The 15,421-nt window shown below is 51.4% G+C and overlaps 1 pseudogene; it reads right to left on the reverse strand.

Moving 5' to 3' along the window:
- Positions 1-5,562: 5,562 nt before the first annotated feature.
- Positions 5,563-14,232, reverse strand: LOC142913923 (putative RNA-binding protein 46 pseudogene; annotated as a pseudogene).
- Between the last annotated feature and the right edge of the window lie 1,189 nt (positions 14,233-15,421).

Here is a 15,421-nt window from a genome sequence, read left to right on the forward strand (position 1 = left end):
GTAGGAGGGAACCAAACCTGATTGGCTCCAAGGCGGGGGTGGGGAGGAGCCAAAACAAATTTGGCGGGAAAAAAACTCCCGCGTCACGTGGGTAGGTTTAGTTACTTGTAGGAACAACCACAAAGCACACAGATGTAGTTTTATATCACTCCCATTGTTTCCCTCCACGATGTCTCCTTTAAGCAATAAATGACTCGCAGGGTGAAAAGAAAACAGTCATCTCGACGAATACTGGCACATCTTATGCCCCTCACGAGCCAAACTATTCACAAATTAAATCGTTTTTATTTTGTCAATGACCATAGCCTCAGCACTGCCCCATAGACTCAGCAGTGTCCCATAGACTCAGCACTGTCCCATAGACTCAGCACTGTCCCATAGACTCAGCACTGCCCCATAGACTCAACACTGCCCCATAGACTCAGCACTGTCCCATAGACTCAGCACTGCCCCATAGACTCAGCACTGCCCATAGATTCAACACTGTCCCATAAACCCAACACTGCACATAGATTCAACAGTGCATATTTAAACTATCTGCGAATCACGGGCTGGACATTTGAGGCCACTTTTTACCTCACGTTTTCCCTCACGAGAGGCGATCTCGCACCCCTGGGGGGTCGTCATCGTCGTTAATTTCTGCTACGAAATAAAAAAAAATTCAAATCCGCACCTCACGACTCTCAAAATGGCGCCTGGCCGACGAGGAGTCTCAAAAATTTGGCGGGAAAAAAAATCCCGGGTCACGTGGCTAGGGAGGAATCAAATCTGATTGGCTCCAAGTCGCCGCTTGGACCAATCAGAGAGCTCCAAGCGCCTCGCCTCACAGCAGCTCCGCTCCTGCACTGATAGATCACTGCAGAAGGTCTCTCGTCTATAGTTGAATAGTGTAATAGTGTGTGTGTGTATCTGTGTGTATGTGTGTGTATGTGTGTGTATGTGTATTTATCTGTGTGTGTGTATCTGTGTGTATGTGTGTGTATGTATCTGTGTGTGATGTGTGTGTGTATATGTGTGTGTATCTGTATTATGTGGGGAGCGATAGTGTAGCGGTTAGCGCGCTGCGCTATGAACCTGGCGACCCGGGTTCGATTCCCGCTCACGGCCAACACCAGTGACGATTATCTGAACCGGTCCCGGGCCTCCCCTAGGTCGACTCAGCCTCAAATGAGTACCTGGTGCGGTGTGTAAACATTGCCACTAGGGAGACAAAGGCGGTCGGGCGTGGTGCTGGCCACCCACCCCCTCGTGTACCGTTCCGGCCTTCATAGGTGCTCGCTAACAGCACTTGCCCCTACAGTCTGTTAAGGCTATATGGGGGATCTTTGTCTTTGTATCTGTATTATGTGTGTATCTGTGTGTATGTGTGTATCTCATGTGTGTCTTGTGTGTGTGTGATGTCTGTGTGTGTCTTGTGTGTGATGTCTGTGTGTGTGTCTTGTGTGTGTGTGTGTCTTGTGTGTGTGATGTCTGTGTGTGATGTCTGTGTGTGTGTCTTGTGTGTGTGTGTGATGTCTGTGTGTGATGTCTGTGTGTGATGTCTGTGTGTGTGTCTTGTGTGTGTGTCTTGTGTGTGTGTCTTGTGTGTGTGTGTGATGTCTGTGTGTGATGGCTGTGTGTGATGTCTGTGTGTGATGTCTGTGTGTGGTGTCTGTGTGTCTTGTGTGTGTGATGTCTGTGTGTGATGTCTGTGTGTGTGTGATGTCTGTGTGTGTGTGTGTGTGATGTCTGTGTGTGTGTGTGATGTCTGTGTGTGTCTTGTGTGTGTGATGTCTGTGTGTGTCTTGTGTGTGTCTTGTGTGTGTGATGTCTGTGTGTGTGATGTCTGTGTGTGATGTCTGTGTGTGTGTCTTGTGTGTGTGATGTCTGTGTGTGTGTCTTGTGTGTGTGTGATGTCTTGTGTGTGTGTGATGTCTGTGTGTGTGTGATGTCTGTGTGTGTGTGATGTCTGTGTGTGTGATGTCTGTGTGAGTGTCTTGTGTGTGTGATGTCTGTGTGTGATGTCTGTGTGTGTCTTGTGTGTGTGTGATGTCTGTGTGTGTGTGATGTCTGTGTGTGTGATGTCTGTGTGTGTGTCTTGTGTGTGTGTGATGTCTGTGTGATGTCTGTGTGTGTCTTGTGTGTGTGTGATGTCTGTGTGTGTGTCTCTGTGTGTGTGTATCTCTGTTTGATGTGTGTGATGTGTGTGTGTCTCTGTGTGTCTCGTGTGTGTGTCTGTGTGTGTGTGATGTGTGTGTCTTTGTGTGTGTCTCTGTGTGTGTGTCTCTGGGTGTGTGTCTCTGTTTGGTTGATGTGTGTGTGTCTCTGTGTGTAATGTGTGTGTCTTTGTGTGTCTCTGTGTGTGTCTCTGTGTGTGTCTCTGTGTGTGTCTCTGTGTGTGTCTCTGTGTGTGATGTGTGTCTCTGTGTGTGGTGTGTGTGTCTCTGTGTGTGTCTCCGTGTGTGTACGTGTGTGCCTCCGTGTGAGTCTCTGTGTGTGCGTCTCTGTGTGTGATGTGTGTGTTGTGTGTGTATGTGGGGAGCGGTAGTGTAGTGGTTAGCGCTACGCCGCGCTACGAACCGGGCGGCCTGAGTTCTATACCCCTTCCACAGCCACCGCCGGCGACGATTATCTGAATCGGTCCTGGGCCTCCCCTAGGTCGATTCAGCCTCAAATGAGTACCTGGTGTAGTGGTGTGTAGTAAACATCACCACTGGGGGAGACAAAGGCGGTCGGGCGTGGTGTTGGCCACCCACCCCCTCGTGTGCCGTGCCGGCCCTTATAGGTGCTGCTACTCGCTTACAGCACTTGCCCCTACAGTCTGTACGGGGGGTCTTTGTGTGTGTGTGATGTCTGTGTGTGTGTCATGTGTGTGTGTCTTGTGTGTGTGTGTGATGTCTGTGTGTGTGTGATGTCTGTGTGTGATGTCTGTGTGTGTGTCATGTGTGTGTGTGATGTCTGTGTGTGTCATGTGTGTGATGTCTGTGTGTGTGTCTTGTGTGTGTGATGTCTGTGTGTGATGTCTGTGTGTGTGTCATGTGTGTGTGTGTGATGTCTGTGTGTGTCTTGTGTGTGTGTGTGATGTCTGTGTGTGATGTCTGTGTGTGTGATGTCTGTGTGTGTGTCAAGTGTGTGTGTCTTGTGTGTGTGATGTCTGTGTGTGTGATGTCTGTGTGTGTGTGTGTGATGTCTGTGTGTGTGTCTTGTGTGTGTGATGTCTGTGTGTGTCTTGTGTGTGGTGTCTTGTGTGTGTGTGTGATGTCTGTGTGTGTGTGTGATGTGTGTGTGTATGATGTCTGTGTGTGTGTCTTGTGTGTGTGTGATGTCTGTGTGTGTCTTGTGTGTGGTGTCTTGTGTGTGTGTGATGTCTGTGTGTGTGTGTGATGTCTGTGTGTCTTCTGTGTGGTGTTTTGTGTGTGTGTGATGTCTGTGTGTATCTTGTGTGTGTGTGATGTCTGTGTGTGTGTCTTGTGTGATTTCTGTGTGTCTTGTGTGGTGTGTGTGTGATGTCTGTGTGTGATATCTGTGTGTCTTGTGTGTGTGTGATGTCTCTGTGTATCTTGTGTGTGTGTGTGATGTCTGCGTGTGTCTTGTGTGTGTGTGATGTCTGTGTGTGTGTCTTGTGTGTGATGTGTGTGTGTGTGATGTCTGTGTGTGATGCCTGTGTGTCTTGTGTGTGTGTGATGTCTGTGTGTATCTTGTGTGTGTGTGTGATGTCTGCGTGTGTCTTGTGTGTGTGTGTGTGATGTCTGTCTGTGTGTGATGTCTGTGTGTGTCTTGTGTGTGTGTGTGATGTCTGCGTGTGTCTTGTGTGTGTGTGTGTGTGATGTCTGCGTGTGTCTTGTGTGTGTGATGTCTGTGTGTGTGTTGTGTGTGTGTGTTGTCTGTGTGTGTGTGATGTCTCTGTGTGTCTTGTGTGTGTGTCTTGTGTGTGTGTGTTGTCTGTGTGTGTGTCTTGTGTGTGTGTGTGATGTCTGTGTGTGATGTCTGTGTGTGTAATGTGTGTGTGTGATGTCTGTGTGTGTGTCTTGTGTGTGTGTGATGTCTGTGTGTGTGTCTAGGCCACTACTCAACAACGAGTGGAGCACCGGGTGGCTAAAGCACAGCAGGTTGGCACAGTAGGGGGCACAGGTGGTGCATCAGCCAGTCATCTCAGTCATCTCAGTCAGTCGACCTGTGGCACCTGGGTCTGCCCCGTGACCTCCTGCCAGCGGGCGTTCGACACTTCACGTGGCCTCAGGGTGTACATAGCCTGGCACAAGCGTCGTGGTGACGTCACCGCCACTTAGTGGCGAATGGCGGTTGTTGTCTGTCTCGGCGTGTGTGTGTCTGTATCGGTGTGTCTGTGTCTCTGCATGTGTGTCTGTCTCTGCGTGTGTGTATGTCTCTGCGTGTGTGTCTGTCTCTGCGTGTGTGTCTATGTGTCTCTGTGTGTGTCTGTGTGTCTGTCTCTGCGTGTGTGTCTGTGGTTGCGTGTGTGTCTATGTCTCTACGTGTGTCTATGTGTCTCTGTGTCTATGTGTCTCTGTGTGTGTGTCTATGTGTCTCTGCGTGTGCGTCTGTGTGTCTGTCTCTGCGTGTGTGTCTATGTCTCTGCGTGTGTGTCTGTGTCTCTGCATGTGTGTGTCTGTCTCTGCGTGTGTGTGTCACTGTGTTTGTGTGACTGCCAAGTTGTCCTTATTTTCGTTGCCTTCTGATACGCCCAGCAGAGACACTCGCCGCACACACTCACCGTGCCGCGCACAGACAAAGATCCCCCATATAGCCTTAACAGACTGTAGTGGCAAGTGCTGTTAGCGAGCTCCTATAAGGCCAGCACGGTACACGAGGGGGTGGGTGGCCAGCGCCACGCCCGGCCGCCTTTGTCTCCCTAGTGGCGATGTTTACTACACACCGCACCAGGTACTCATTTGAGGCGGAGTCGACCTAGGGGAGGCCCTGGACCGGTACAGAGAATCGTCACCGGTGTTGGATGTGAGTGGGAATCGAACTTGGGTCGCCAGGATCGTGGTGCAGCGTAGCGCTAACCGCTACCCTTCAGCTCTCCACACACGTCGTCGGTCACACACAGAACCGCAGAGGAGGGCAAGAAGGATCCCAAGCGTGCGACACTCAGAACCACAAGTGGCAGAGACTCGGCCGAGAGAGTGGAGAGAGAGAGAGAGAGTGGAGAGAGAGTGGAGAGAGAGAGAGAGAGTGGAGAGTGGAGAGAGTGAGAGTGGAGAGAGTAGAGAGAGAGTGGAGAGAGTGGAGAGTGAGAGTGGAGAGAGAGTGGAGAGAGAGTGGAGAGAGAGAGTGGAGAGAGTGGAGAGAGAGAGTGGAGAGAGAGTGGAGAGAGAGAGTGGAGAGAGAGAGTGGAGAGAGAGAGTGGAGAGAGAGTGGAGAGAGAGTGGAGAGAGAGAGTGGAGAGAGAGAGTGGAGAAAGTGAGAGTGGAGAGAGAGAGTAGAGAGAGAGAGTGGAGAGAGAGTGGAGAGAGAGTGGAGAGAGAGTGGAGAGTGAGAGTGGAGAGAGAGAGAGTGGAGAGTGGAGAGAGAGTGGAGAGAGAGAGTGGAGAGAGAGAGAGTGGAGAGAGAGTGGAGAGAGACTTTTCGGGACTTTATTTCCACTAAAACATTAACAACAGAAACATTACCGGAAAAAAACACCTAAACTGAAAATCAATAAAACATCAAACTCTTAACAGCTGTATGTGTACTCTTTGGTTCTATTCGGTAAAGTCACCACGTAGGTAAAAAAATAAAACAACAAAAATCACGACGTTTCGGCCACAACACAAGTAGCCTTCTTCAGGTGAAGGAACAGAACTAAAATACAAATGGCACCGGGATAGAGGCCGTGGAAACGAGGCGGTGCACGGACATCTCCGTGTGCAGCAAAGTTGTTCAAGGGTTTTTCTATTTGATAAACAATCAAATGTTCTGACATCAGAATGCGACGTGAACAAAATATATTTTTCTCCCGTGCATTTTCATAAACGAAATGGCGTCGACATGTCAAAAAACCTGAATTAGTTTTTTTTTCTTCAAGGATTCTGTTGTCGGTTTTCATTGAAGTGTAATGACAGGGTGACACCTGCTGACATGACAGGGTGACACCTGCTGACATCACAGGGTGACACCTGCTGACATCACACGGTGACACCTGCTGACATCACAGGGTGACACCTGCTGACTTGACAGGGTGACACCTGCTGGCTTGGCAAGGGCTTCAGGGGTACGGCCACAGAGGTAACAACCAATCAGGGAAGGAGGCACATCTGGGGCAAGGGCAACAGGTGGGGCTAGCCGAGTTACTCCGGTAACCTGCTCGAAGGGTTCCACGAGAGGGCGTGGCTGGAGGCGGGGCCTAGCCACGCCTCTGGCCACGCCCTCTCGTGAAACCTGCTCCAAGGTTCCACGAGAGGGCGTGGCCGGAGGCGGGCCTAGCCACGCCTCTGGCCACGCCCTCTCAGGTAACCTGCTCGAAGGTTCCACGAGAGGGCGTGGCCGGAGGTGGGGAATTCGCATTGCTGAGGATGTTGTAGGCGAGCTGACACGCCACCTCCCGTGCTCCCTCCTCGCTGGAGCTCAGAAATTCGGGGAAGATGCCGGCGCCTTCTCCCACCCTGGGAATCGACATCTTATAGAGGAGGCCCACGGGTATCCCGGGCTCCGAGTAAGCGTGCAGCTCGAAGATTGGGTAGCTGACGCCGGCGGTCCGGCACAGCATCCGCAGCCGCACCTCCCACGACAGCATGGCCGCCTCCGGCAGCGCCTCGAGAGCAATGGACATGGGCCGCAGGTGGAGAGGTACCCACCACAGCTGCATGCGTGCCCCCCAGCCCCCAAATTGGCTTTGTGCGGCTTTGCCGGTGCCCGTGCACTCCGGCTGCAGCAGGTCTGGCACCGCCGCCTCCATCTCCACCGCCGCGGCCGCAGCCACCCGTTCCGGGATGGCCCAGTCCACCTTGATGGTCCGGCCCCATAGCTGCAAGTTGATTCGAAGGAGCTTCCGCCGGGCCATGGCGGCCGCGCGATGGCTCCCGTACTCGATGAACGCGTAGCCTCGGTTGAGGGTTTTGTCCCAGCGACAGACGCTCATCTTGACGTCCACCACGCCCTCCGTGGCACCGCTCATCGCCATCATCACCTCCGCTCGCTTCTTGTCCTTTGGCAGCCCCCCAATTAAGAGGCAGCGATTGTCCACGCTGAAGTGGACTCCAATGCGGCATCCTGGACGGATCTCGAATTTATCGAGTTTCTTGACGGCATCCGTGGCTTGGGCGCGCGTGGCGTAGGTAGCGAACGCGTAGCCGCGGTTCTCTCCGCTAAACTCCATCATGAGGCAGAGCTGGTAGAGATTCCCCACCATCTCCAGCACGGGCACCAGCTCATCCTCGTAGAGGTCGCGCGGGATCCTCCCCAGAAACACCTCACAGCCACGGGCGGGATGGGGCCCCTGCCAGTCGGGCGGTGGTCCGATCTTCCTCTGTCCGTTCTCCTGGACGATGTTGTACCCTGTGCGCAACATGAGGTCCGGCAGGACCTTCATACAGGCCATGCCGAGCACCGGTGGTTTGGCTGCTACGGTGGTGCTGGGGCAGCGGCTTGGGGCCCGGTGGAGCCCTTGACACTCCGCGCGGTCGCCTCATGCCGACAAAGCCACGGGGGGAATCAGCTCCTGAAGAGCCAAATCCCCGGCAGGAACTCGCTCGGCCCAAACCTACAGGCCAGCAGTGAAGAGAGGAAGAGAGAGAGTGGAGACGGATGGAGAAAGAGAGACGCGTTTGTTCGGTCCATGGGCCTAAATGTGACGTTAGCGTAGCCTGTGCAGTATGCATACAGCGCTTTTGTCAATCCACTGCTGGATGAAGCCCTCCCCCACATTGCGCAGAGGAAACAAGAAACACAAACTCACACGGTTCCCGGCATGCGTTTGTTTGTCCTCGGAAATGTTCACCGAGCGATGATTTTGCGTTTCGAGCGGCGCTCATGAGGCGGCGTTTGACTTCGCGCGGTGAACTTCGCCCGTGATGACGTCACTGGGCACGACAGGAGAGGTCGCCACTGACTTTTAGCGCCAGTTTTTTCCCCCCCATCCAATAGTCCATGAGACGCTTCAAAATGAGACCGTTTTGCCGGTATCAAAGTATGACAAAATAAGAATAGATTTGATCCTTTTTTGGCAATAAAACGGGTGTTTAGATGTTCAAACACCAAACAGAAACCTTCTTCAATGAATCCTAAGATCTGTTTTATTGCCAGAAAGGATACAACCTATTCTTATTTTTTCATAGCCCATGAGATGTCTCCTTTGTCGGTACCACGTGAGGTGGCCTAAATTGAGCAGTTTCAATTTCTCTACGTGGCCAGTGATAAACAAATGCAATGAGTGAGACTATCAAGTAATTTACTTTCATTTTCCATCCAAATAAATGGGTACGACTGAAGTCTTGCTACCTTAGGTGATACCGAGTTCTGCTCTGGACCATGCGTGGGCCGTGTAATCAATTGTGGCCAGTTTTCAAAATTGTTAGGTCCCTAACAGCAACAGAGCTGTTGTGCTACAATTGTGTTCATATTGGATCATCTTTACAACACAGCAGACATGCAGACAGATCTAATGCTTAATGCTTTCAACCCTCATTGTTGAAATGTGAGTTTACTTGCAAATGGAATCACAGTCCCAAATCATGACCGCAGAATGGTTGGAGTGAGTTGTTGGGGAGGGTGGTGGGTCGGGGGTTGAATTGCCATCATCAAAGCAGCACACGCCCCTCACCTTATGAACCACACAGAGTAATCATGCGAGCCAGACGTTGTATAGAAATGAGTATTGTTGTTAGTGTAGCGTTCACCAAAACGATCCGGCATATGTTTTATTTGGTCACGCCATTCATATCTAGATATTCATTTTGCATGTGTTTCAGAGTGGGCCGATTCATCTTTGATCGGTAGCTTTGCAACTGTTGTGACATTGCCTACACAATTAACTCTGCGGTGGCGAATAGCGCGAGTGGTGTGTGTGTGATTATTATACATGACGACAGTGGTGTAGCTTGTACAGAATAAGTTAACACGATTTTTAATTTAGAGAGCATCTGCATGCAACCAAATCTCACGACGCTATACCACAACAGACGCGTGCACCTAACCGGTAACAACGAGGCGTGATATTTGTCCGGTATTTTAAGAGAGAGACGGCCATAGGCAGAGAAGAGGAGGAAATGTATTTAGCTTGGACTTGGACAGATGGTTGAGGGAAGTAAGTTCCAGATCTTGGAGGCAGCAAGAGGAGAAGGCGAGGCAAATGACGAATCGAGGGTTGACCTCTACACAAGGAGAAGGTCAACTCGCCGCTTCGATCAGAAAGCTTCGGCTCCTGCAGCGCAGAGCGCACGGAGGCGGTGCCTGGTGTAAGAGGGGAGATGAGGCTTGCACGTTGGAACCGGCGACAGTTGAATCCACATTCAGAGACATTCAATTTGTGTACAGGATGCATTACGCGAGAGCCCGGAGTGCAGCGGAGGGGGGCGAGGCTGATTCATTCGGCCTCAGAGGAACGCCGTGAGCCTCAACCGGTCCGTCATCAGCCTCAGCCGTGGTCTATCTGCTGCGGGGTGAAGGGCACCCCCCTCGTGAGTCGCTCACGGTACTGCAAGGGCCACGTTACACTTCGCTCCTGCGTCATGAAGCGATCCCGTAGCTCCGTCTCTACACGAGTTGGGCCAGACGTGGGCAAAGGACGGCCCGTTGGGCTTCTTAATTTGGCCTGCCGAACTTGTCCATATATTATTATTGTTGTTGTTGTTAAATTAAATTTGACCTTTCTCCTGTAATGCCCCCGTTTCCCAGATTAGATGGCGCACTTTGACCGGGAGTGCGGTAATTGTTTTGGGCGCAGGCCTCAGACGTTTTCGTGATGTCTGATCAGTCACGTTATGACACGTTTTTGAATGGTTCATGTTCGTGCAATTTGTTAAAATTGCCTTGCAAATAAACGCTTTGCTACCTTTTAAAGGCCAATTCCTTTCAAGTAAAGATTTTTGACACCGTCATTTATATTAGTTCACACAAACGCTCCATCCACCACCATCACCACCAACATCACCACCACCACCACCAGCATCACCACCACCATCACCACCACCAGCATCACCACCACCACCACCATCACCACCACCAACAGCACCATCACCACCACCAACATCACCACCACCACCACCAACATCACCACCACAAACATCACCATCACCAACATCACTACCACCACCAACAGCACCATCACCACCACCAACATCACCATCACCACCACCAACATCACCACCACCAACATCACCACCACCAACATCACCACCACCAACATCACCACCACCACCAACATCACCACCACTAACATCCCCACCACCAACATCACCACCACCACCAACATCACCACCAACATCACCACCACCATCACCACCACCAATATCACCACCAACATCCCCACCACCACCAACATCACCACCACCATCACCACCACCAATATCACCACCACCAACATCACCACCAACATCCCCACCACCACCAACATCACCACCAACATCACCACCACCAACATCACCACCACCAACACCACCACCACCAACATCCCCACCACCACCAACATCACCACCAACATCACCACCACCATCACCACCACCAACATCACCACCAACATCCCCACCACCACCAACATCACCACCAACATCACCACCACCAACATCACCACCAACATCACCACCACCACCAACATCACCACCACCACCAACACCACCACCACCAACATCACCACCACCATCACCACCACCAACATCACCGCCAACATCCCCACCACCACCAACATCACCACCACCAACATCACCACCAACATCACCACCACCACCACCAACATCACCACCACCACCAACACCACCACCAACATCACCACCACCATCACCACCACCAACATCACCACCAACATCACCACCAACATCACCACCACCAACATCACCACCAACATCACCACCACCACCAACATCACCACCACCAACAGCACCATCACCACCACCAACATCACCACCACTAACATCCCCACCACCACCAACATCACCACCACCACCACCAACATCACCACCACCATCACCACCACCAACATCACCACCACCATCACCAATATCACCACCACCAACATCACCACCAACATCCCCACCACCACCAACATCACCACCAACATCACCACCACCAACATCACCACCGTCACCACCACCACCAACATCACCACCACCACCAACACCACCACCACCAACATCACCACAAACATCACCATCACCAACATCACCACCACCACCAACAGCGCCATCACCACCACCAACATCACCATCACCACCACCAACATCACCACCACCAACAGCACCATCACCACCACCAACATCACCACCAACATCACCACCACCAACATCACCACCACCACCAACATCACCACCACAAACATCACCATCACCAACATCACCACCACCACCAACAGCACCATCACCACCACCAACATCACCATCACCACCACCAACATCACCACCACCACCAACATCACCACCACTAACATCCCCACCACCACCATCACCACCAACATCACCACCACCACCAACATCACCACCACAAACATCACCATCACCAACATCACCACCACCACCAACAGCACCATCACCACCACCAACATCCCCACCACCACCAACATCACCACCAACATCACCACCACCAACATCACCACCACCACCAACATCACCACCACCACCAACACCACCACCACCAACATCACCACCACCATCACCACCACCAACATCACCGCCAACATCCCCACCACCACCAACATCACCACCACCAACATCACCACCAACATCACCACCACCACCACCAACATCACCACCACCACCAACACCACCACCAACATCACCACCACCATCACCACCACCAACATCACCACCAACATCACCATCACCACCAACATCACCACCACCAACATCACCACCAACATCACCACCACCACCACCAACATCACCACCACCAACAGCACCATCACCACCACCAACATCACCACCACTAACATCCCCACCCCCACCAACATCACCACCACCACCAACATCACCACCAACATCACCACCACCATCACCACCACCAACATCCCCACCACCACCAACATCACCACCACCATCACCAATATCACCACCACCAACATCACCACCAACATCCCCACCACCACCAACATCCCCACCACCACCAACATCACCACCAACATCACCACCGTCACCACCACCACCAACATCACCACCACCACCAACACCACCACCACCAACATCACCACAAACATCACCATCACCAACATCACCACCACCACCACCAACAGCGCCATCACCACCACCAACATCACCATCACCACCACCAACATCACCACCACCAACAGCACCATCACCACCACCAACATCACCACCACCAACATCACCACCACCACCAACATCACCACCACAAACATCACCATCACCAACATCACCACCACCACCAACAGCACCATCACCACCACCAACATCACCATCACCACCACCAACATCACCACCACCACCAACATCACCACCACTAACATCCCCACCACCACCATCACCACCAACATCACCACCACCACCAACATCACCACCACAAACATCACCATCACCAACATCACCACCACCAACAGCACCATCACCACCACCAACATCACCATCACCACCACCACCATCACCACCACCACCACCAACATCACCACCACTAACATCCCCACCACCACCATCACCACCACCACCAACATCACCACCACCAACAGCACCATCACCACCACCATCACCACCACCAACATCACCACCACCAACAGCACCATCACCACCACCAACATCACCACCACCAACATCACCACCACCACCACCAACATCACCACCAACATCCCCACCACCACCAACATTACCACCACCATCACCACCACCAACATCACCACCAACATCCCCACCACCACCAACATCACCACCACCATCACCACCACCAACATCACCCCCACCAACATCACCACCAACATCCCCACCACCACCAACATCACCACCAACATCACCACCAACATCACCACCAACATCACCACCACCACCACCAACATCACCACCACCACCACCACCAACATCACCACCAACATCACCACCAACATCACCACCACCATCACCACCACCAACATCACCACCAACATCATCACCATCACCACCACCAACATCACCACCAACATCACCACCATCACCACCACCATCATCACCACCACCAACATCACCACCATCACCACCACCACCAACATCACCACCACCACCACCAACATCACCACCACAAACATCACCACCACCATCACCACCACCAACATCACCACCATCACCACCACCAACATCACCACCACCACCACCATCATCACCACAAACATCACCACCACCAACATCACCACCACCACCATCATCACCACCAACATCATCACCACCACCATCACCACCACCAACATCACCACCAACACCACCAACATCACCACCACCAACATCATCACCACCACCAACATCACCACCACCATCACCACCAACATCACCACCATCACCACCACCATCACCACCACCACCATCATCACCACCAACATCATCACCACCACCATCACCACCATCAAAGACAAACTAGAGAGATGCCCCCCCCCCACCGTACGAGCCCTGGAACGAGACCCTTGGGGGGCGAGCCGCTGTTCAGTCTCCAGCAGCAGCAGCAGCAGCCGCCGCGTGGCGCACGATGGGGTGACCAAGCGCCTGAGCGCGCGGCCGCCTTTGTCTCCCCAGCGAGCCCCAGGCGGCCCACATCGCCACCCTGGGCCGGGTGAGCAATCTAGCCGAGACCGGCGACACTCCCGGGGACCAGGCCTCACTACGGCACTTACCGGCGCAAAGCTCCGTAGGTGTCTGGGGGAGGGGTCTTGATGAGGTTACACATGAAACTATTTCCTAGTGCGGTGGTGGAAGAGGAGGTCGCTTATGTCTGACGTTCCGTGTCGCTGCCACGGACGGGTGACTTGCGCGCGTGCCTGTGATCACGTCAGAGGCCTTATCTTGACGCTTTCAGAAAACGTAGCGCGGATAGGCGATCACGTGGGGGCGAGCGAGGCTCAGATTCCGTAGATCTGATAAGCACTGCCCGTAGACTCAGCACTGCCCATCGACTCATCACTGCCCATTCACTAGGAGAAAACCCCAATAAGCTGAAATAGAAACAGAATAAACTTAGAGAGAAACCCGCGAAACGTAAAAAGCTATTGAATGCATGGCTGTGTGTGCTGCTTTGCATTGTCGTAGCTACGTATGCAGTCTGCAAGTTTTTTTAATGTGGGCACGTGCAAATATTGTCTGGGTACATGAAAATATTTCTTTGAAAATGTGTCCTAGACAATAAATGTGTCCTAGACACTATATTTGTAAGTGTGTGAGTTAATAAAAGTAGAATTGAAACATAAGCACAATGTAGATTTGTATATTGTAGGGTAGAAATGTATTTATGATCTAATATAGGTTTAATACAATGTATATTCATCATAAAGGTTTTTGGGTTAGATCGCGTTATTTATAAATGTGTCGTAACCCTCCACCACCCGACACGGCCAATCAGCAAAAAAAAGTGTCACTATGACAAAAGACAAATAGTTCACTATTTTAGCCCACCGGTGTGTTGAAGAGTGAATCCACAACATTTACAGTTTGAGTACGACGTTTCGCTGGTAATTACATCCGCATCAACGGGCAATTCGCCAGAATGGTAAAGCCCTCACTTGCTCCCGGTTTTATATAGAGCAGCAGGGTGACGTCATCACTTAACTCATATCAGGGGCAGTGATTAGAGGCGGAGGGGGGGGGGTATTGTAATTATATAATCGATTGGTAATCAGTCAATGGTTTTGATTAGTAATGAGTTGTAGATTAGTAATTAGTTGTAATGTGTGATATTGTGATTATATGCTACGTTAGTAATCCGTTAATTAGTATGTGTTTCCCCAATAAGGAATTGTAATATGTATGATTTAATAATACGCTTCCAAGCCGCACTAAGCCTGTAGCTGTCAGAGCGATTAAAATTATTTCTATTCCTCTCAATTTCAATGGATTTTCTAATTAGTCTTTGCCAGTAATAATTCGTTTTACACAACACTTCAACGTTATCAAAATCAATTGAGTGTCCTTGTTGACAAGCATGTTCTGCCACTGCCGACAGTTGTGTTTGAGATAATTTAATATTTCTTTGATGTTCTTTTAGTCTTATGCTGATGTTACGTCCCGTCTGTCTAATATAGCATCTGCCACATAAACAATTAATCCGATATACACCTTCTGTTGATAATTTAGGTAATGCGTCTTTAGTGCAAGATACTAGTTTTTGAATTTTG

The sequence above is a fragment of the Petromyzon marinus genome, unplaced genomic scaffold (assembly GCF_048934315.1).
Source record: "Petromyzon marinus isolate PM22_M1 ecotype Great Lakes invasive population unplaced genomic scaffold, UKy_Petmar_22M1.pri1.0 PM_G_Scaffold_27, whole genome shotgun sequence".
NCBI lineage: Eukaryota > Metazoa > Chordata > Hyperoartia > Petromyzontiformes > Petromyzontidae > Petromyzon > Petromyzon marinus.